The sequence below is a fragment of the Cnephaeus nilssonii genome (assembly GCF_951640355.1).
Source record: "Cnephaeus nilssonii genome assembly, chromosome: 9".
Lineage (NCBI taxonomy): Eukaryota > Metazoa > Chordata > Mammalia > Chiroptera > Vespertilionidae > Cnephaeus > Cnephaeus nilssonii.
Genome location: NC_137080.1, coordinates 9,528,767 through 9,550,317, shown reverse-complemented (window position 1 = coordinate 9,550,317; position 21,551 = coordinate 9,528,767). Strand labels below are relative to the sequence as shown.

The 21,551-nt window shown below is 48.2% G+C and overlaps 1 protein-coding gene across 1 annotated transcript in view; it reads left to right on the top strand.

Moving 5' to 3' along the window:
- The first annotated feature begins 3,071 nt into the window (after positions 1 to 3,071).
- The window catches only part of PLEKHG1 (pleckstrin homology and RhoGEF domain containing G1), a 191,755-nt gene continuing 173,275 nt past the window's right edge, over positions 3,072 to 21,551 (top strand). The window contains exon 1 of the mRNA XM_079780707.1: positions 3,072 to 3,218. The gene's annotated coding sequence lies outside the window, so the exon portion shown is untranslated. The remainder of the gene's footprint in view (positions 3,219 to 21,551) is intronic.

Below are 21,551 nucleotides of genomic sequence, written 5' to 3'. Positions count from 1 at the left end.
ACTCTGTAACCTTTGCCAACATTAACTCCCATATGTGCACAGCAGATTGGTGATCCTGAAATGTGACTGCGTGGTGGCCCTGCCTTTCCTTAGAAACAGCTGGGTGAGTGGGACACACCCCAGAACTGGAACACACGGCCCCGGGTTCGAAACCGGCTCTGCCACGTGCACCTGTGTGACCTTGAGCAAGTCACTGAAACCATGACCTTGCATGCGACTTAAGGATGATAGTATCTACCTTACCAGGTCTCCGTGAGGAATAAATGAGACGCTATGGGAGACACTCAGTGATCTCAAAAGGCAAAAACATTTCCTCCAAAGCAATCTAATTGGTAGACCCAATCTCATTTGAGAAAGAAAGAGGTATGAATTGAGGGCTATGCTGGGTCTAGGCCAGTCGCCCTCAGACCCTCCTTGCCCTTTTCCTGCTCAGCATCCCAGGATCGCAGGGGTGGCAGGGAGCACTCCCCCGCAGGCTGTGTCCCAAGCCCCCCTGTCAGCTAGTTTCAACCCATAGAAGGCACTGGACTGGAGGGTGAAGGAGGGGGGAAACCAGGGAATTCCCCCCCCCCCCCCAAGTACTGTGTAAGGCAGTGCCTTGTTCTCTGGCTCCCACAGACAGCTTCCATCTGGGGCCCCTCCCCCTCCCCCTCCCCTCCATCCTATGGCGGCGGGGCTTTCTGCTGTTGTTCATTTCTGTTCTGCCTCACTGTCTTCTTTTGGATTCTGGGTTTGTCCATCACTTGTGGAGCCAATTCCCTGCGTTAAAGTCTCTCTTTTTAAATACTCTTAGTGGTTTCTGTTTCCCTCTTTTGACCTTGACTGATTAGTATTAGTATTAAGAAGACCTCTCACCAAAAGAGCTTTGCCGATGCACCACAGAACGTCGGTCTGTTGGCTACTTCTCCTTAAAGGGGAGCGTGGCATGTCAGTTATGGAATGCTATATAGCAGCATTTTCACAACCCATGTTGTCCTCTCCTCCACCCATGCAACCCCCCACCCTCCAAACATTTCATGTCGATTGCGAGTTAGGAGTTGGGCTGGGTGCTGGGCACACACAGGTAAACTAGTCCATAGTGCATCGGACCAGGTAATTCCCAGGTCACTCCCGCGTGATCAGAGGGGCAGTGCACGTTTATTTGGGAATCAGGCGTGATAAGGCCGGTTAGGTGCCTAGTGCTGTGCATGGCCCCCAGCATCACTAAGAAATCTCCTGTTCCACTTCCCACCTCCCACGGAGGTGAAGCAAGGTGGGGTGAGCAGGAACTATAATCGCCATTCCCCAGATAACCAAAGTTCAGGACTGCTATCTGCCTAAGGTGGGCAGAGTCTGTGGCTGGCCGTCAGATCTCACCGCTTCCCTGGAAGTCATCTGTGCTAAGAAATGTGTGATTAGATCCGAGCAGAGGAGCAGAGAGGGCGTTTGCAAGGAGTCAGGACACCCTCCCTCCCCGCGTGGTCCCCAGCCCCATCTGTCAGACACACTCATCCTCTTTGAACCTCAGGTCTTTTGCGTGTCCAGTGAGGGCCAGCACGTAGCTCACAGGATTGAAAGAGCCCAAGACCTGCTGTCCATGTGTGAGGCGCTCACCGACGGGGTGACGGGCGGGGTTCTGTGTGAGCGCCAGGGACTGGAAAGGGTCTGATGCAGCCAGCTGGGCCTGCTTCCTGTCTGTGACAGGAAACTGGCACCTGTGCGGTGGACCTCACAGGCTATTCCAGGACCAACGGAAACTTCGCTTTGAAGATGGCAAATGTCTGCTTTCGTCCCGTGGCAAATCGTCCGTGGGAGACGTATTCCAAGCACAACCTAGCCTCGGAGCTTTAGGTAATAACCAGTGGGTTGTGGAGACAAAATAAATTGTACGACAGAACATCCACGGCCCGTTGCAGCGAGAGAACTGGGCCACTGTGTGGCCCTCCTGCACAAAACCTCACTTGGTTTCAAATCTTTGTGATAATTTCTACAACCATGTGCACGCATAAGCACAGATAAAGGGGGGAAATCAACAACATAAAAGGCTCATAGGTATCCAGGCTGCATTATGTGTGGGGTGACCGTTCTTGCCACTTTACAGGTGAAGGAAATGAGGCACAGAGAGGCAGGTGCTTCCCTGGAGGCCACACAGCTAGTAACTGCGGCCTTCTTGATGTCCTGTTGGTCATATGACATTCATTTTATATTTGCTGGCAATATTGGGGGTTTCTTTTTGTTTGTGTAAACTCTAATTTCTATCAAAGTATCATGGATTTTTTAAGTTTAGTATTTCATTACAGTTGTCTCAGTGTTGACTAACTAACTTTTGCCAGGACCATTATTGTCAAGCAAATAAACTCAACAGCCATTTGAGAGAAAAAAATAAAAGCCTGTGAGCGAGTCATTCTCACAAATCACAAAACCTGGTGGAGGCAGGAGGCAGACGGACATGTATGTCTGCCTTGGAAGGAGAGAAGGTGTGAAGAAATCGCTCCGATGCCTTTGACCGGCGTCTCCTAGGCACCTTGGACTCGTCATAATTTTAACACAGCTGTGCCTTTAGACATCTTTCCGGCGGATACAAAGGTTAGTCTGCCTCGTCTCCTTTCACTTTTCCCTTCTCCCAGCAAAGGTTCTTCGGCACATTAACCCAGGTGATCAGGGTAATGATGCCCGAGGAACAGCGAGCTTCCCCTGTTTTACATTTACCCCGAGCTTCTGTGCAACACTAGCAAGCTGACTTGGAAAGAATTATTTTTGTATGGTTTTTAAAGAAAAGCCCCTGAAGATCCTGGAAAATGAAGAAAAGTGATGTGTCTGCAGAAACAGTAGCAGGAATTCTTTTTTTTTTAACTTCCCCCCCAGGGGCTGTAATTTGACTGCTCTGTTTGGCAAGGCTCCAGAGACAAGTCCAAGGGCTCAATCTCTTTCGCTTTCTCTCTCTCTCCCTCTCCCTCTCTCTCCTCCTACCCACCTTTCCGCCCCCGGGTAGAGGGGGGCGGGCCGGGGACCCGCTGCTCCAGGCCCGCGGAGCCCGCATCCCGGCGCGGAGAGGGGCGGGCCGGGGCGCGGCCGGCGGCGGGGCGAGCCGAGGAAGAGGAAGTGGGAGCCGAGCAGCGGTGCCGGGCGCTCGGCGGGCGCTGGAGCCGGAGCCGGCGCATCACTTCGCAGCGCAGCGCAGCCGCTCCTTCCCGGACCCGACCTGCGAGCGCGGCCCCGCGGCGGCCGCCCCTCTTCGGGTAAGCGCCGGCTCTGCCTTCACACCGGGGTCCTTTCCCTCCGGGAGCCCCGAAGAATGGGAAGGGGATCTAGGGACCCCCTGCCCGGAGCCCCAAGTCCGCAGGTGGAGGCGGCGGAGGGTGGTGCCGGGCCCCGCTCCTCTGCGCGCTCCCTCGGGGAGGGGACGGACGGGGTTTGGGGGGCGCCTCCGCCGCCGGGACCGGGGCCCGCCGCTGCCCGCCGCCGCCTGGAGGGGGCGACCCGCCGCCGCCGCCGGCTCCGGGCTCCTGGCTGCGAACCCCGGCCCAGCCCCGGCCCGGCCTCGACCTGGCGGCCCCGCGCTGCACCCGCAGCCAGGGCGGCTGCAACGTGGGCGCCTCCGAGGAGCTCCTGCGTGGACCCCCGAGGGCTACAAACCCGGTTCCGCCTCTCAAACAGGACGGTCCCTGAACGGGACCCGCCCGCCGGCCACCTTAGGGCGACTCCCGGCCCCGGTCCGGGCGCCGGCCCCAGCGCAGATGACCGAGGACCGCCGGCATCGGAGGCCAGGCGCCCGGCGCGGCGGGCGTGGAGGGTCCCGGCCTTTGCAGACCCAGCCCCGGCGGCCCAGCCCCGCAAACATGCCTGGGGGTTGGGCGGGAGGGGGGTCGGAAGCCGACGGTCCCTTGGTCACGGGGGTAAAAGGGAACACCTGGTCTCCTCTGGGACTTTGCCGACCTTTCTGGCCTCGGAGGACCGCGGGGTCTGCGGGGACGCGGCAGCGCGCCCCTCTTTGTGTCCTCCGATGAGAGTCTGGCTTTAAAACTAGGCGCGTAAGGAGGGTCTAGTTGGGAAAAGTCGTTACACTGTTACGTTTTATTCCGTCCATTGGAAACAATGAGGTGGGTGACTTTTTTTAAATGCTTTAAAAACGCCTGGGGGAGGCTTGTTTGCAGAGCCGGTGTTCCGTGAAGTCCTGGTCCTCCCGCCCGCTCCCTCGGTACCACCCTCAGGTGGCCGCCGCTACTGCACGTATTTTTGAAATCCCCGAGTGTGAGTCCCCTGGGAGGCTGTGTCCCGCCGGCCTCACCAAAGACACGGTGGCTCCCAGAGGCAGAGTTGGTGTGGGGGTTTTCCGACAGATTGGATTCAGCACTGCCTCGTGTTTCTTATTCCAACCGGGAGGAGACGGGGATGTCGACTTGGGTCAGATTTGGCAGGGAGCAGAAGTGCAGGCCCCGGCTAGGTCGGGGAACTCTATAAAGATGGTTATCGAGTGTTAAAATCGGCATCTGCTGGCTTCTCAGTGCTCTGTAGTTGGCATGCTTTTAAAGGATGTGTAGACTTTGGACTTTGAGTAAACGCTGTTAAAACATCTCAGGCCCATCGCTTCAAGGAATAAGAAAACTCCATTGTAACGTGGGCTTTGCCAGGTGAGACCCTACACGCTCCTGGGTGGCCCTGGCTGCCTCCCTCATAAAGTGATTTATACGAACCAGGTAAAGCTTCATGCTCAATCCTCCACCCCCACCCCACCCCGCATGGTATTTATTTTGTCTGCACTATTTAAGACTTAGATACAAAAGGGATGGTTTGATGTATGACCCTCTGGCTTCCCAATTCCACACTTTTCTTCTTGTCCGATTTGAGGCCCTCTATCTAAGCCACCGGGCCACCTGAGGAAAGACATGTTTTCCCCAGAGTCCTCCCATCTCACTGGCTTCCTCCTCAGCAGGACATCCCACAGCCATCGCTGCATCACCTTCCTCTTCCCCCCTGTAGCCGCTCCCTGAACCCCTCTTCTGATGGTTCCCTGGCTGTCAGATCCATGCCCTAATCCCGCTTTTTCCTTGATCACCTTTTCCTGCTCATCAGCACCTTTCCCATGGGCACCCGCTTCCTACAGCATCTGACATAGGAATGATCGTTACCAAATCCACGCTTACATATTGGGAAATTCAATCTATACTTCAAGGCCTTTAAAGGATCACTTGTTAACAAACCAATGGGAAGAAGTGGCAATCGTTTTTCAAATCCAGGCATAGCCAGTACTGTTTTGCTCTCCTCCTGTGAGGATATGAGTTTTTAAAGCGATTTAATTAAGAATTAATGGTTTGTGGTCTAGCACACGAAGATGGGAAATGCTTCAGCAGCAGTAATGTCTTTTGAGCCCTTGATAAACTAAAAGCAATTCCTGGACCTCTACTCCGATTCCTCCTGGCTGCAGTCCACTTTTTGCGAGTTTCTCTCCCCTCTCGCCGTTCATTGCTGGTAGTTGGTCTTTCAAACAGTTGTCATCTTTCAGTCCTCCTGGATGATCCAAGGAATGGTGACGCTGGACTGTAGGGGCTAGGCTAAATCTCGGGTGATCTACGTCAGCCCCAGACTCCTAAAGACTTAGGGGTGTGCTAGAGGTGAGGACCGAGTGCCTGGGAGGGGCCGGCCTGGGTGTGACGTGTCCTCTGCGGCTCATTGGCACCGAGACCTTGACCCCTCTAGGAAATTATTTAGACATAGATTATTTTACAGTCAGGAAAATGTAACAATCATAGCTGATTACTCTCTCCGGATTCTCTCACCTTTGCTCATTTCTTCCTCTGTAATTTAGGAAATAATGGCCTCTCTCTCTGGGTTCATGCTGGGCAGTGAGGATGATTAATGAAATATCTTGTGGAATTTGGCAGGCTGTGCGCTTTGAAGACGATTGTTGTTGGTCAACTGAGTCCCGGGAATGAATGATTTTGCTGGGGGTTCCGCAGTTCTCCGTCGGCTGAGCTACGGGTTAACCCACGTTCACTTCTCTGTCCTCAACTGCGCTACCTTGAAGTAACGGTAGCATGGAGGCATATTTTTAATGAAATGCAATGCTTCACTCTTTCAGAAAAAAAAAATCACTGCCTCGTTTGACATGGGGAAAATGTGGTTTCTAAGGCCAGATGCTCGTGTATTCAAGCAGGAATGGGAATGGAAACGTGTTCTAGACAGAGAGTCTAAGTAGCCTTGTACTCGTGTGCATCGGCATCTGAAATATAACGTTTCATCCGCCTGCATCAACCTGCTCGATACAATGAAAAGCTGACCCCAGTCTCAGCGGGCGTCCAGGGCCCTGGGCGTCTGTGCCGAGTAGAACTGACTGCAGGGCCAGCTTTCAAGTCATTAAGAGATGGTACGTGTTCCTCTTTCTATTGCCCACGCTGACGGAAAGCAACAGGTGTTTTAGCAAAGACGGTAGAAATGTAGCTCACCATCCCAGCCAGGGGGCCCGGGTTTGTTGCAGAATAACCGGGCCACGGGTCATGCAGAGGCTACAGAAACCTTCAAGTCTGCCCGGGTGGCTCCCGCCCAGGGACTAGGAGTTGACTGTGCACTATATCTTAGAATAGTTTTCATGTTTGAGGCAGTCTTGAGTATCTTTTCAATCTGTGTACACAAGTTTACCCCCCCCCCCCAAAAAAAATGTTTTTTCGATGAGATACAAGGCCAGTAAAAATTTCCAAACCTGAACATCTTCTTCGGTTATACATTGAATTACTGTTTGATGGGAAACTAAGGTATGCTGGATTCATGGAACGGAAAATCTACACGCCTCCTCTTCTTTGTCCTTTCCAGTATCATCTTAGAGGAAGGCACCTGGGAGGGTGCTATTGGTAGGTGAAGTTTTAAAAAGATTCCAGCTACACCTACTGGATGTCCTAACCTGATGGAAGGGGAGGCTGGGTTTTCACGGGTCTCTAATTAAGAAGGTTGTTTGGGTAAGCTTTAACAACCAGTGTGCTGCCGAGGATACAGAGCCACTTAGCACTGGCTTTGGGAAGGTCAAACCGGTACAGCATTTTCCCCGAAGCTAGCAAGTCCGTAAGAGTAAGAAGGACATCTTTCTAAAACATCCAAGACGCCATTAAAATGGGGGTGAGTCTAGTAATCGCTCAAACTTTAGAATTCTCATAAGAGGAATTACTAATCAATAAGTCACCGTGCCATGAGGTTAGCTCTACTTATTGAAGTGGTAAAGGGACCTAGTTCTCAGTGTGTCTGGTCACATCGAGCGCTTGAATGACCTGTGTCTGAATACAGATGGGGGAGGATGGCAAGTTCTAGGTCAGGGGCGGTGAACTCTTTCCTGTAAAGAGCCAGATAGTGAGTATTTTAGGCTTTGTGGTCTGTCTGTGTCTCTCATATAGTCTTCGATTGGGTGGGGAGCTGTCTGTTTGTTTGCAACCCTTTAAAAATGTAAAAACCAGTCTTTGCTTGAGAGCCACACAAAATGGGCTGTAGGCCGGGCTTGTCCAGCTCTGTGCTAAAGGAAACAGTTTATGCTTGTGATATCCTTCAGGATTTTTGTGGAGACCCAAATTGACAATTTCATAGGCTCTAGCTGAGCTGAAGTGATATAGACTAACTTATAACCAAACCTCCTGTGTCACTCCTTTGGCCAGCCGATCTTCTTGATGCTCTCTTTGTGCTGGGTTAGAAGTCTCTAATAGACATAGCCTTCAGTTGATCTAGGAAGGGCAGTGCCCAATTTCAGCCTTCTTCCTTGAGTTAGATGTGAATGGAGAGAGAGGCTCGGCTGGGATGGAATAAAGCCCACATTGAAATAGGTCATTGATGACGATCATTGAACACATGAAATGAAGTTCAGACCCCTGAGCCTGGCACTCAGTGCTTTTGTACCTACTGTTCTTCTAGCTCCTCCCCAGGATACGCTACGTCCCTATCATTCAACATAACTCCCAGAGCCCGAGGTGGGCTGTGCTCGCTCTCACTGATGGAGGGATCCTTCCATACCAAGTTGAAGTCTCCATGTCTTCCTTGGAACCTCTCCTCATCTTATTGGGCAGAAATGTAGGCATCCCCACCTCTGTGTTAACTCAGGACCTTATACATAAAGCACTTGGAAAGACAGGGGAATGTGGCCATCCAGTAGATAAATATTACCTTCCAAGGGAAGAGAACAGCTCTCTCCCTCTCCCTAGCTTCAGGGATCTTGCTGTACATCCTTGGACCAGACACAGAATTCAGCACAGAACTCCCAGGGCCTGTATAACATAGCACCTGGGGGTCTGGCTTTGGAGTTAGACTGAGCTGAGGTCTCGTCCTGGCTTCTCCATGTACCTGCTACAGGTCCCCTCATCTTTAAAGTTGCTAAGATAAATGAAATTTTCCTTTGTAAAGCATTTAGGTCAGGGCCCGACACGTAGTTATTGCTCAATAAATGGTAACTTTTCTTCATTCCAGAGCCATTTATTGGCACCTGCTATGCCTAGAATGATGCCTGATGCTGTTCTAGGCCAAGCAGTCAATACAAAAAGTGTGGTCTCCATGGAGATGTGATCAGCAGGCTGGGAGAATCCAGGTGATGGTTGGGCCACCTTAGTCTGGTGCTCTGGGTTGGAAGCCTTTCAGGCAGCATTTGACGGCAACTTTAATGAAATGGATGAGTTCCTGTTTCATCAAGTCCACGATACTTTTGAAATACACCTTTTCTTTCTTTTAATTACTCTATTTTTTTTACATTCATTATTATTTTGTGTTAATTTCAGGTGTACAGCATAGTGGTTAGACAATCATCTACTTTACAAAGGCCATTTTAAAAAAAAATGTACCACTAAGAAAAGAAATGTCCACAAAATTGGCATCACCTCTTGTAAGGTGTGTCTGTAAGTTGTTGGGGGAAAGCATTTCTTAGCATCAATAAAATGCATTTATATTTGTGCTCAATAAATATTCATTAAACTAGAGGCCCAGTGCATGAAATTCGTGCATGGAGGGGGGGGGTTGTCCCTCAGCCCAGCCTGCACTCTCTCCAATCTGGGACCCCTCGAGGGATGTCCGACTGCCCGTTTTGGCCCGATCCCGGGTCGGGCCTAAACGGGCAGTCGGACATCCTTCTCACAATCCAGGACTGCTGGCTCCCAACTGATCACCTGCTGCCTTCCTGATTGCCCCTAATCGCTTCTGCCTGCCAGCCTGATCACCCCCTAACCACTCCGCTGCCAGCCTGATTGATGCCTAACTGCTCCCCAGCCAGCCTGTTTGCCCCCAACTTCCCTCCTCTGCCGGCTTGGTCACCCTTAACTGCCCTCCCCTGCAGGGTTGATCGCCTCCAACTGCCCTCCCTTGCAGGCCTGGTACCTCCCAACTGCCCTCCCCTGCTGGCCATCTTGTGGTGACCATCTTGTGTCCACATGGGGGCAGGATCTTTGACCACATGGGGGCAGCTATATTGTGTGTTGCAGTGATGGTCAATCTGCATATTACTCTTTTATTAGATAGTATACACTAGTCTTACTCTGTGGTGGCCTACAGGATTAGGCTCCAAAGGTTTATATTGTAACAGAGTTTCTTTGATTCTTGAGTTGGACCTGGCAAAGAGTTAAGTACTACAGTAAATGAAAGTATTGTAAGGCATTTGTGATCTGATGTGTTTTTAAAAGTTTAAAACATTCACTCTGGTCATTTGAATGAACAGAGTGCGTTAGGGAATCCTGTTGAAGTGAAACTGACTTACACATACTTGGGTAGGAGTGAAGTTGGGCGGTTCTTGCAGCTGGATAATCCCTTTTGGCAGCTGTCTGTGGAGATGTGTGAATCCTTAATGCACATAAATGCCTTCTGAAGGGCAATGGAGGCATGAGCTCAGAGCTCACTGCCTTCTGTTTTCCAGATTTAATTTACTATAAATACTCCTCTCCCCGCATCTCAAGGGGCTGATCATTCCTCTGACCACGTAGGTCCTTTCTAACCATGAGAAGGGAGGATTTTCTCTCCTCTGGAAAGGCTATGGATTTTCACGCTCCAGGCAGGGTTCTCTTCCAATATGTTCCCACCCTCCTCCCTGTTTAGAGTAAAATACCACTGACATCTTCGCTTTCTGACCACCCTCCAAGCTCAAATCCTCCTGGAGATCTTTTTCTGCACCCTGTTTGGAGCCTATTGTCTCTCCCCCGCTCCCCCTGTTGTCCAAGATTCTGTAACTCAGTTTCAGGTTGACTGAATGGGAGCTTGGGCGATACTGCGCTATTTCTAACTGTAATTAAGTGTTCTTTCATACTGTTTGATTTTTATTTCAACACGTTACCAGGTGGCATGCTGGCCCTCCATACATTAGGCGTGCCCTTCCTAATACCCTCTGGAATCTGTTTTTTGGGGGGCACTCTTCAGCTCCCCCCACCCTCTCCCAACTCTGCGACTGAAGCCCCAGCCAAGTTCCCTTCCCCGCCCTGTCTGGCTGGGAGGGGTCGGCCAGCCCTTGGCCAAGGAGGAAGCAAAGTGTAGACCTTTTTTCTTCTAGAGCCACCTCCATCCTGCCTCCACCGTCTCATGTGACTGAAGGCCTCCTGCTCTCAGCCGTCTTCAGAACTGACAGCAACTCTAGCAGAAATCCCGGTCTTTGGGAACAGGCAGATGCAAAGGAAAGGCCATTGTGGGGGTGCGTGCTCACCAGAGTCCAGCCTTAGGGTGATGGGAGGCTGTGTCCGACCTGCGACCTGCGGGTTGGGGTGGAGGGGCGGATCCCAGTCCACCCCTGGGTGCAGCTTCCCACGGCTGTGTGATTACAGACAGTCCTCAAACACTGACATCTGCGCCTCTCTGATGTGCTGGGAGAGAGGAAAACTGTAATCTGGGGCGTAAATATACGACACCGCTTTTGTTCCCTTTAACCTGTTATTAGTTTAAGCATCTATGTTGTGCTGGAATATTATAGCTGCCTCCAAGGAGGCTGCGGGAGCTGCTGTGAAACAGCTTACAGTTGAAATATTCAGGCATCCCGCCCTTGTAAACTTTTTTTTTTTTTTAATATATTTTATTGATTTTTTACAGAGAGGAAGAGAGAGGGATAGAGAGTTAGAAACATCGATCAGCTGCCTCTTGCACACCCCCTACTGGGGATGTGCCCGCAACCAAGGTACATGCCCTTGACCGGAATCGAACCCGGGACCTTTGAGTCCACAGGCCGACGCTCTATCCACTGAGCCAAACCGGTTTCGGCCCTTGTAAACCCTTGTAAACTTTTGAATCAACAAAATACATGAAGTATGAAACGTTAAGGGTCAAAATCAGGAATATAGGATTACTGAGTGGGTGTGAGGGGAGCATACTGGGGGAAACATGGACTTTGTGAATTAATTTTTGTAGAAGAAAACGTTTGCTTACATCATGTCTTGCCCATCCTGGATCCGAGTTTTTAGAGTTATTCCCTTGCTAAGGATGATGAGGGTGGGGCTGTAAGGGTGTTGGGATGGTCAGGGAAGGAGCGGGAGATGTGGATGAGCTGACGAGGATTGGCTCTGATGAGGAAAGTGCTTGGGGAAATATTTGGACACTTTAGGAATATAGTGATAGAGGAAAATCTTGGTGGTCTTGGCTTTGTTCCACTTTTCTTCACTCTCTCTATAAGATACATGCTCATCTCCCCTCTCCTATAACAGTTGTTGAGACTAAAGTCTAAGGAACGCCATTGAATCAGAATTCTTAATGAGATCTGATATTGAAACTAAATGGCAAAGAAATAACATGAAAATAACGTTTCTGTGGCGTGTGGAACCCTGTGGCCCACGGGTGTGGCCTATGATAAGGAAACATTACCTTTAGCAACTTAGAAACCAGGTAACTCCCCAAAAGTGTCAGTATTATGAAACACTCTTATATTTTCTTTCTGTCTTTCTTTCCAGAACTTATCCTGACAGGAAAGCAAATATTATGAAATTATAAAATTTGAGTTGTAATGAGCTCCATAATAGTAGTACCTTTCAAAATTCAAAATACCCCTGAGGAGCGAAATAAGCTTTGTTTTCTTTATGGATTGTGGCCCGCCTTGTCAAGATGTGATACTGTCTACTCTAACCTAATACTGTCATTTAAGAAATTTCCAAGTGGGAACTTAACAGGTATTTGTTTTTAACTTCTTATAGAAATGAAAACGAGAACACATTTCTGTAAAAGCTAATGACTTACGCTGATAACTATTCTAAAAATCTCCTTGGTTTTGGATTACTAATATATGCAGAAAACGCTGCACAAATGTTCAGAAACGTATACCGTGGTCTTGACCGAGAAAACTCTTACTTGGTACTTCAATATGCGTGATAGATAGAGCAAGACAAGCTGATACTGTCTTTGCTTACTTGTTGCAGTATTAGTTCCAAACACTGTGATGTTAATTATGGGGAAAACGGTGTGCATGGAAGAGGTAAGTCTGTTTTTCCAAGGTCTGCGTACTCAGAGTTAAAATGCAAGGATAGGCTGAAATTCAGCAGTCTAGATCTATTATTTGAAAAGGCCTACTAAAATGGGGATAACACTATAATAAAGATGTTATTGTTTCAAATTTATAATGTATATATATACAGTACCTAGTATGTAATAAACCCTTTCATTATGTGTATGGGTGTCACCCTTAAGTTTTATTCCATGTTACTAGACGGCAGGAACAATAAGACAACATGAAAATACTGGGGAAAACCATCCCAGTGGCAGGAGAAGGCCCTTCAGTCTCCTGAGGCAAAAGTCAATAGTAAGAGCCTATTAATGGTGTGGCTCAGTGGTTGAGCATCGACCTATGAACCAGGAGGTCGCAGTTCAATTCCCAGTCAGAGCACATGCCCAGATTTCGGCCTCGATCCCCAATGTGGGGAGTACAGGAGGCAGCCGATCAATGATTCTCTCTCATCATTGATATTTATCTCTCTTCCTCTTCCTTCCTCTCTGAAATCAATAAAAATATATTTTTTTACAAAGTCAATAGTAAGAAAGAGGGAAGAGAAACACATTTGTTGTTTGTTTCACTGTCGTGGAGACATAATGTTCATTACAATTGGGAATTCATATTACAATTACTCATTCAACAAATATAATTTCCTAAGTTCTGGGATACAGTGATGAACAAAACAAGCGAGATCTGGGGAGGGGGAGCTATGTAATGAGAGCTTTAAAGGAAAGGAAACAGGGAAATGGAAGGGGGCACTCTCTTTGTCTGGGTGGTCAGAAGGCCCATGCAAGCAGGTAACATTGAGCCAAGGTTTAAATAACAAAGAATGATCCTGAGAAGATCTGAGGAAAGAGCATTCTAGGCAGAGAGAAAAAGTGTATAGAGAGGAATAAGCTCTGTGAGTTGGAGGAAAAGAAAGGCCGCTGTGTGTGAACAGCAAGAGTGGGAGATGAAGCTGGGGAGGTGGCAGGGCCTGGACTGTGTAGGGTTATAGAACCAAAGGTCATTACCATGGCTTAGAAGTGCCATGCAAAGCCACTGCTGGGTTTGACGCAGGAGAGGGACATGTCTGATGAATGCTGGTTGTCACTCAGGTAGAGCAGTGGGGAAGCTATGGCAGTGGTCCAAGCAGGATGCTGCAGAAGGGGTGGGGAGAGGCGGGTTGATTCAGCACTGGAACGTCAGCAAGCCAGTGCCTCACAAGAAGGGATTGATGGGAATTTGGAAGCAGTGTGGCCACTCTTACTTGCTTTGTCCCACCTGCTTACCAGTCTCCATCCTTTGCTTCCATCGGCCTCTGTCAGGAAAGTGAGTAAGGCGGCACATGCCATGATGGATAGGCTCACCTCCACCCAGGCCCTCAGGGCCCAGGGCCCCTTTCTTCCAGCTCCTTAGCATGCTCCTTTCCTCATGTCTAGCACATAGGGTGTGGCACTTTCCCTAACCATTCAGCATCTGCTTTCCCTCACTAGACTCTGAGCTCCTGAGTGCAAGTGGTTGAACAAAATAGTTATTTGTCCACTAGCTGAAATGAGCTTCAAGAAATTCAGGCAAAAACCTCAGTTTTCAAAAATTAGTTGAAGAAAGGAAATTCTGAGTAGGTAGCTAAATATTTTAAAAAGAAGATGGAGGAGGAGGAGGAAGATGAGGAGGAGGAGGGGGAGGAGGAGGAGGAAGGAAAAATGAAAAAGGGGGAGATGAGAAGGAAAGAAAACCCACTGGAGAAATCAAGGGGGCTCTGACTTAACCCTTCATAAGGTTTCTTTAGAAAAGTGTTTTTGTTCAATTGATTTTCTATAAGGGGAGTCCAGTCGCGGTTGCTTTGGAAGTTGTATGGGCCTGCAGGAAATGCGGCGCTCTATAAATATTTATGCCCGTGGCCTGCCTTTCACTGGCTTACAGAGCACTTGGAAACTCAACAGTGTTTATTCTGGAATAGGAGCAGCTATCAGAGAAACTTGGTAAGATGTCTTTCTAATGTTCCAAGCCAGTTGAGTGACTGCTATGCATTTCCAGAGAGGATACCAACCCTACTCCAGCCCTATAAACATGCCTGCATTTGCATGGGGTGGGCACCTCAGACTTTTGGTGGGTTGTGCCTTTCCTGGGACATAGAGATTATGCTGTATTCATCCTCGTGTTCCCAGTAGAGAGCATATTCATGGGCACACGTTGACCTTGAACCAATTGTCTGACTTGAAGTTTGATCCAGTTCTCTATTTCAACTGTAGAGTGGAATTGGGAAGTCTCATGTTCAATGCTAGCATGTGGGATTTGGGTGAAACCCTTAATTCTAGTTTACCAACTTAGAGCTCAGAAATAGAAAAAAAACAAGTTTAAGAAGTCTATATTTGTTATTCTCCTATTCAGAATTTAGCACGCTTACTGGAAAAACACACAAGAATATAGCCAAACCACATTGTTTAGTGTTGGTACAGAAATTGCTCTGTTACTTGTAAATTTAGTTTATTAAGACAGGTCTTTGAAGGATCCCATCATATTAAAAGGGGATGGATTCTGATAGCCTAGTTTTTAGTTACTATGCCTCTTGGAAAATATTAAAATAAAATTCCTCTTAGAATATCCTGATTTAAATTTTCTGGCTCCAATAGTGAGGGCCTATTGTGTTTCAAAATAAATCAAATGAAAAACTGTGCCATGGGCCTGTCTGAGCCTCCACTCTTATTCACATGCCTTCTGGGCTTTATCTGTTGGCTTTTGCACAATTGATTCAAAGTCACCCACCCAGAATTGGATTCATAATCTCTATTTCCAGACCTACCTCTAACTTCCTAGGGTTGTTCCCCGCCCCCACCCCCCCTTATCCAATTCTTAGTTAATAGCACCACAGTTCATTGGTCACAGCAAGCCACTTTCCTTCCTTGTGCAATCAGTTAGCAGCAACTTCCTAAAGAGTTCTCAGTCTGTATTCATTTATTCATGCCTCTTTCCCAGCCTTTTGGACACTTATCTCTTGCCTACGCAAGTAGAATAATTGCTGAGCCAGCATGGATTGCTATGTCCAGGGCTCAAATCTGACCAGTGAATGCATTTTCATAGAGGCCCTTCTAATGGCTTAACCCCAAGGGAAGGTCAATGGTAGAACTTAAGGTAGAGATAAAAGGCTTAATTAGAGAGCCTTTAACATTTCTCTGGTCACATTCCTCAGACCTCAGGTCCAATCCACAGGCAAACCCATGGTCGTCACTGCTCCCACTTGATCCAGTCCACTGCCTTCTCTCCCTGAATTCGTGCAATTGGTTCCTAACTGGTCCCTTTGCTTAGACCCAGGCCCCCGACTATCTCACAGCAGCCAAAGTGGCCCTGCATATGTCGGCTAATTCAGACTCCTCTGTGGTTTCCTATCTCATTCCGAGTCAAAAGCAAGTCCACGGAACAGCCTCCAAGACCCTCCCCAGTCTGGCCCCTGCTCTGCCCTCTGGCTCTGACCCCATCTGCTACTCCCCGTGTGCTCACTCTGCCTTGGCTGGCCGGCCTCTCTGAGTTCCCCAGTATCCCCGACTAGCTCCAGCCTCCACGTGGTTTCTGCCTGGAGCACTCGTCCCGGAGAGGAAAGCCTGACTGTCTCACTTGTCCCAGTTTCCTGCTCAAGTGTCCCCTCCTCAGAGAAGTCTTCCTGGTCATGCTTTATATGGCCTTGGCGAACCATGTCCTTCTCACCCGACTTCAATTTTATGTTCTAGCATTTGTAACAAGGAGTATATTTGTTTCCTGTCTGCGCTTCACGAGAAGAGAGAATTTGTGTTGTTCACACTGCATTGCCAATGTTTTAGGACAGTGCCCAGCACAGAGAAAACGTAAACATTTTTTTTTTTTTAATCAGTCACTAAATGCCCTAGGCAGTGGCCATTTCTTGCCTCTCTGTCAGGTGAGTTCTGGGGTCTGATGCTGCTATAGCGCCAAGTTCCAGAATGAGATCAGCAGCCACAGTGCTGCGTGCGGGGGTGGTGGGTGGGTGGTGATGGTGGTGGGTGCCTGGGAAGAGAAGTGGTGGAGAACCTGCCCAAGGACTTCTTCCTCCTTTCCTGCCCTCACACTCCTGGCTTCTGGAGAAGTATCCTCGGAGTCTGACTGGGCCTCTTCCTCTATCCAGTGCCGTCTGCTCTCCAGCGCCATCCTACCCAGGAAAGCTTGCTCTTGGCTCGTCCCCATATCTGCCTTATTCCCCCACAGGACCCACAGCACCAAACAACATCTAGAGTGGGGCAGGCATTCAGGAAATATCCAGTCACTGCTTGATATTTATGTCGTCTTTTATCCTTCATTTATTCAAATGCTGCCTGTCCATCACAGTAGGCAGCGAGATGTGACAATGAAACATGCAGACTCTTGAGGGGACCACTTGGACTCAAACCGGGTTCCACCACTTAGACTCTGCATGACCTTGAACAAGCTGTCCAGACTCCCTAAGCTTCGGGGCAGCATCTTAGAGATGAGGGAGACAGTACCCGCTCCTGGGGTTATGATGAGGATCAAGCCAATCATTCTTTACCATGTTTGCAAAACTTAGCTGTATCATATAGAAAAGTTAGGGAAATGTTAGCCATTATTTTCATCGATGTTTCTTTAAAATTCACATCTTTCATGAAACTCAAATTCATCTCTTGTTTCCCAGAAAACTGGGTGCCCTTTAGTTACCATTTCATTCAGCTTGGTGTGTACTAATGCCTTACGCTGATGCAGGTGATCAGCTCATGTCTTCTTATAATAAATGTAGAAAATAAATAAAGAGTACAAGCATGCGGAAATATATTTATCCATCCCCTGAGCATTCCCCACCTCCCTTCCCTGCTTTATTTTTCTGCATAGATGTGTATCTGTCTGATGGACACGCCATAAATTAATGTTTGTTTATCTTTTTAAGCTCCATGGAGGGAAGGATTCATCTTCTGATTAAGGAAATTTCCAAAATCACAAGGAGAGAAACAGTACGATGAGCCCCGTGTACCCATCTTCCAGATTCAACGGTTATAAACATTTTGCCAATCTTGTTTTATCTGTTTCCCCCATTGGTATTCCCTCCCCCACTTTGGATATTAAAGGCCAATCTCGGGTGTCATTCTGTTTAACCCATACATATTTCAATATGCATTTCCGACGGATAAGAACACATTCTTCCATAGAACCACCACACGATTAAAACTTCTACTGAAAATAACAGCAGTTCCTTAGTTCAGCTCTTACCTTTCTTCTAGTCTCCTTTACTTGTCAGAGTGGGACTCTTTTGCCTGTCTTGTTTACTGCCACTTCTCAAGTACATACGAGGCACTGCAGTATTTAAAGGAGTGAGTGGCTGGGTTGTATTCTTAGGTCCATAAAAATCTTATCAATAGTGATTGTGATCTTGGGCTAATAAAAGAAAGCCCACTTGACTCATAAGGGAGCTGAGGCGGAGCTGTCTAATGTTTACAAGCGCTGTAGCCCAACACCAGTGTCTTTTAATGAGCAAGCACCTCCAGAGCTGTAACTTGGGATGGGCTGCTTTGAATCTGCCTCTCTTGCCTCAGAGGGGTCAGAAATTCCTTTGCTCCTCCCCTCGTGAACAGGAAATAAAAATCTCATGGTTCATACTTTAGAGTTGAGTAACTATCTTTTGAATATGAACTGTACTCATTCACTTCTTCAACCATATAATGGGGGAAATTGCAATTGCTGTAAAGGATGGTTGAGCGTGTAAAAACAGTTGGTAGGTAAACTGTTACACAGTGCTTGGCTTTTAGCAGCTGTTTAATGGACAATTGTGATCTCTCTCTTGTCATCAAGCCACAGCTGTTGGCAAGCTACAAGGCGAGAGTTCCCAACCCAGAGGGGAAGCCCCCAAGTGTTGACTGGGGCAAGGGGTACCAAGTAGAAGCTGACCCTCAGCAGTATTGCCTGTCCCCAGGCCTCCCGCCTCTCCGTCCAGGCTGGCCCTTCCGGTTTCTCACTGTTGGTCTACTGGGGAAGGGGGAGCAGAGTTGTAGTTTTACTTCTAGGCAGCGCACTGCCCCTTTGAGGGTTAATTTGAAGAGCTTTTACTGCTAATAATGAGGTTTAAAGAAATCCTTATGGTCCTACCTTCTCTTTTGGGTCAACACCGGGGAACAATCGTTACATGAAAATCAGGTTTTGTGTCAACCTGCATGGCAGGCTGGTTTACACGTAAGATTCCTATCTAAGTATGCAGTCAGGCACCCTGGGCTCCCTAATACACTTTGAGGTCACAACTAGTCTTGTCCGTAACACATTGGCAAGTCATTTCTCATATTAAGTTTAGACACAAAGTTAGTTTTCCGCTGCACCACTCATCTACTACGTGGGCGTGCCTTCTGGATTTCAGGTTTGAAGTCGTCGTCCTCTGCTGTGGAGACCATACCTTGCTGTGAGGCCGCTTAGCCTGGTATTTGAGGGGAGTACAGCTTGGGGTAACCTGTAACCTCAGGAAAGCTCAGTCTCTTTCCACATCAGGGAGAGCTTCAATTCAGAGCATTACATCCAACCCCGACAGCTTTGTACAGAACACGCACAGTCAGCCTTTCCTGTGTTACACGTCTGTGCTCGCTCCCCTCACACCGACCCCAAAGTACAGCCGAGTGTTCTGTTTGCTCTCGGGGCCTCCTTCACCCTTCTGGAAGCTGGCATCTGACTATTTCCCTTTCCCCTCCATCACAGCCCCTTCTTCTTTCCGAATCTCCCCAGAGGAAATCTTCTAATATGCGTTTACTTGAATTCTCACAACAGGAAATGTATAGAATTCACATAAGCTAGACATTCTTGCGAGAAGAATCAGGCCGGGGAGGGGTCACAGTGGGTGAAGTCTGCTCTAAGGAATAAGTGGAAATTCTACATAAGGAATAAGGGGGCCGGAAGGGGTGGGGCTCTGGAGAGCAGGGATGGGGCGAATGAAAGGAAGTGCAGGGGGCAAGGGCCATGGTTAGGAAGCTGCACCTTCTCGGTCCCGTTGGCCCCTGTCCTGTGATTTCCTGCTGTGTGGACCAAGGAGCGGCACGCCCTGGACTGCTGGCTGTGGTGGCGGAGGCGGCGGAGGAAACAGCAGCTAACACTGACTGAGCACTTCCTAGACCAGCCTTTGCATAGATGTACTCATTTCATGCTCACAAGCACTTGGAATACGTGCAGCCGTTCCCATGTCACGGATGAGGACGCTGAGCTATGAACGTGGTTAGATAACTTGTCCAAAGACACCCCGCAGATCGATGGCAGCATTGGGGTCAGTGCCCAGCAGACTGGCTCCAGGTCGCGTGCTCATAGTGCACGTGGTAGACGGGTCAGGGTGGGATTCATCTGAAAGTGTGGGGGAGGGGCGGGACACAGGGCTCAGAGCTCTGAATAGGCCCCAGGCGAGCAGGCAGCTCTCAGCTCGCAGGAACCCAGGCTCCTCCTATCTTGTTGCCCTGAGAGATGGCCTCTGAATTTTGGGCAGCCATATGCCTAGTTTAGCTAAAACTGAGGGTTGCATTGTTAGAAAAGAAAAGAATGGCTAGTTCCAGGACAGCTCACTTGATCAGAGAAAAAGAAGGTGACATTCCAAGGTCAGTGGGCAGTCTGGAGTGAAGGAAGGCCTGTGGCCAGTCACTGAGCTTGACCACTCCGGTGCCTTGCAAAGCTGTGGCTCAGAGCAGCTTCTAGAGTACTTGAGTGTTGGGCTGTCTTCTCTAAAGGAAAAAACATATCTAAAATGTTTAACACCTGGTGGGATGCCCTGCTTACGGACAAGTAAACATTCGATGCTAGTGCTTGATTAACAACTGGGTATTTCCAGCAAACATTTCATTCTGGCGAGGGCTGTTTACGGACAGAGACAGGAGCAGTTTCTACTGGCAAGGAAACTTCTCAAGATGCTAATCATCATAGGATGTCAGTCATTCGTGGGGACATCAGGAAACACCTGAAAATTAATACGGTTTCTGGCCTCCTTCAGCTTAATGTCTTGTAAGAACTTGCTTTTCTGTCGGAGGTTTACTAATCAGACTCCACTTTTGGACTGAATTGATTAAGGACTGAAATGGTTGAGGTTGCAAGATTTCAATCTAGTTTGATAAAAAAAAAAAAAAAAAACATTGGTAAATATTGAAGTCCTAGAATTAAGACCTCAGTTGACAGAAGGATGATTTAAATATTGTTGAGAGGATTAGAAAGAAAACAAAGAACTTGGATAACAAAGATTTTTGCCAAAATTCAGAATTTGAAGTGTAATTGAGTTATGTTGTATATTTTCAGAAATTGAAATTCTATGAATTTTCTTCTATTGCATGTTCCCAGAGAATGACAGGAAATCCTTTGTAATGGGGTATCCTGAGTTGGAGCGTTTGTTGAGTTAAAACACACACACACACACACACACACACACACACACAACACAACACTCATTTGGTGAAGATTATAGACTCCGTTATGCTTCACTGGATCTGAAGAACAACAAGCACTTTAATCACACTGGTTTTCACGGTGGCCCAGGGACGAATTAAGAGACTTCCTCTTTAAAAGGGTTTTGCTAAGGCAGCGCTTTTGTTCTCCAGTTGAGTCAATGGAGTTGTCTTCTGCTGGAATTCCCAAATCTAACTTGATGTCCTAGTGTAATTTAAAAGTAAGTCGATGCACAATAATCAACCAGTTAATTACTAGTGTAACAAAATAAACTTGTACATAACATTCTTTTGACTGTTCAAATGCAGGGAATTTTAGAAGAAGGCTGTTTGTTAAGGTAATGAAGCTTTCAGAAGTACAGAACTCTAAACCTCCTTGGCATTGTTTCCCATAGAACTCGGCAAGGTTTGGGTCTAATTTAAAGGTGTTTATCTCTCTCTGAGCCGCCCAAGAATGTTAAGAACAGGGATGCTGAGGGTGAACAGTGAATAAATAAAGCTTCCAACCGGTGAGAGTGTGAGGTTGTGAAGCTGAGCAGCAGAGAGCTCACCAGGACTTATAAATGCAAAGGATTTCCTCCCATTCTCCCAGGACGCTTGACAGACAATCTATTGCAGCGTATTGATGGGCATATCAGCAAGCATTGTTCTGTGGAGGGCCTGGGGTGTGGGAACAGGTCTTAAGGAGCGAGGGAATACATGCAAGCTCAGGGGTGATGAAAAGCTAACATGGCATGTGTGGGTAAATGTTTAACAACCTACTGGGGTGGGGGTGG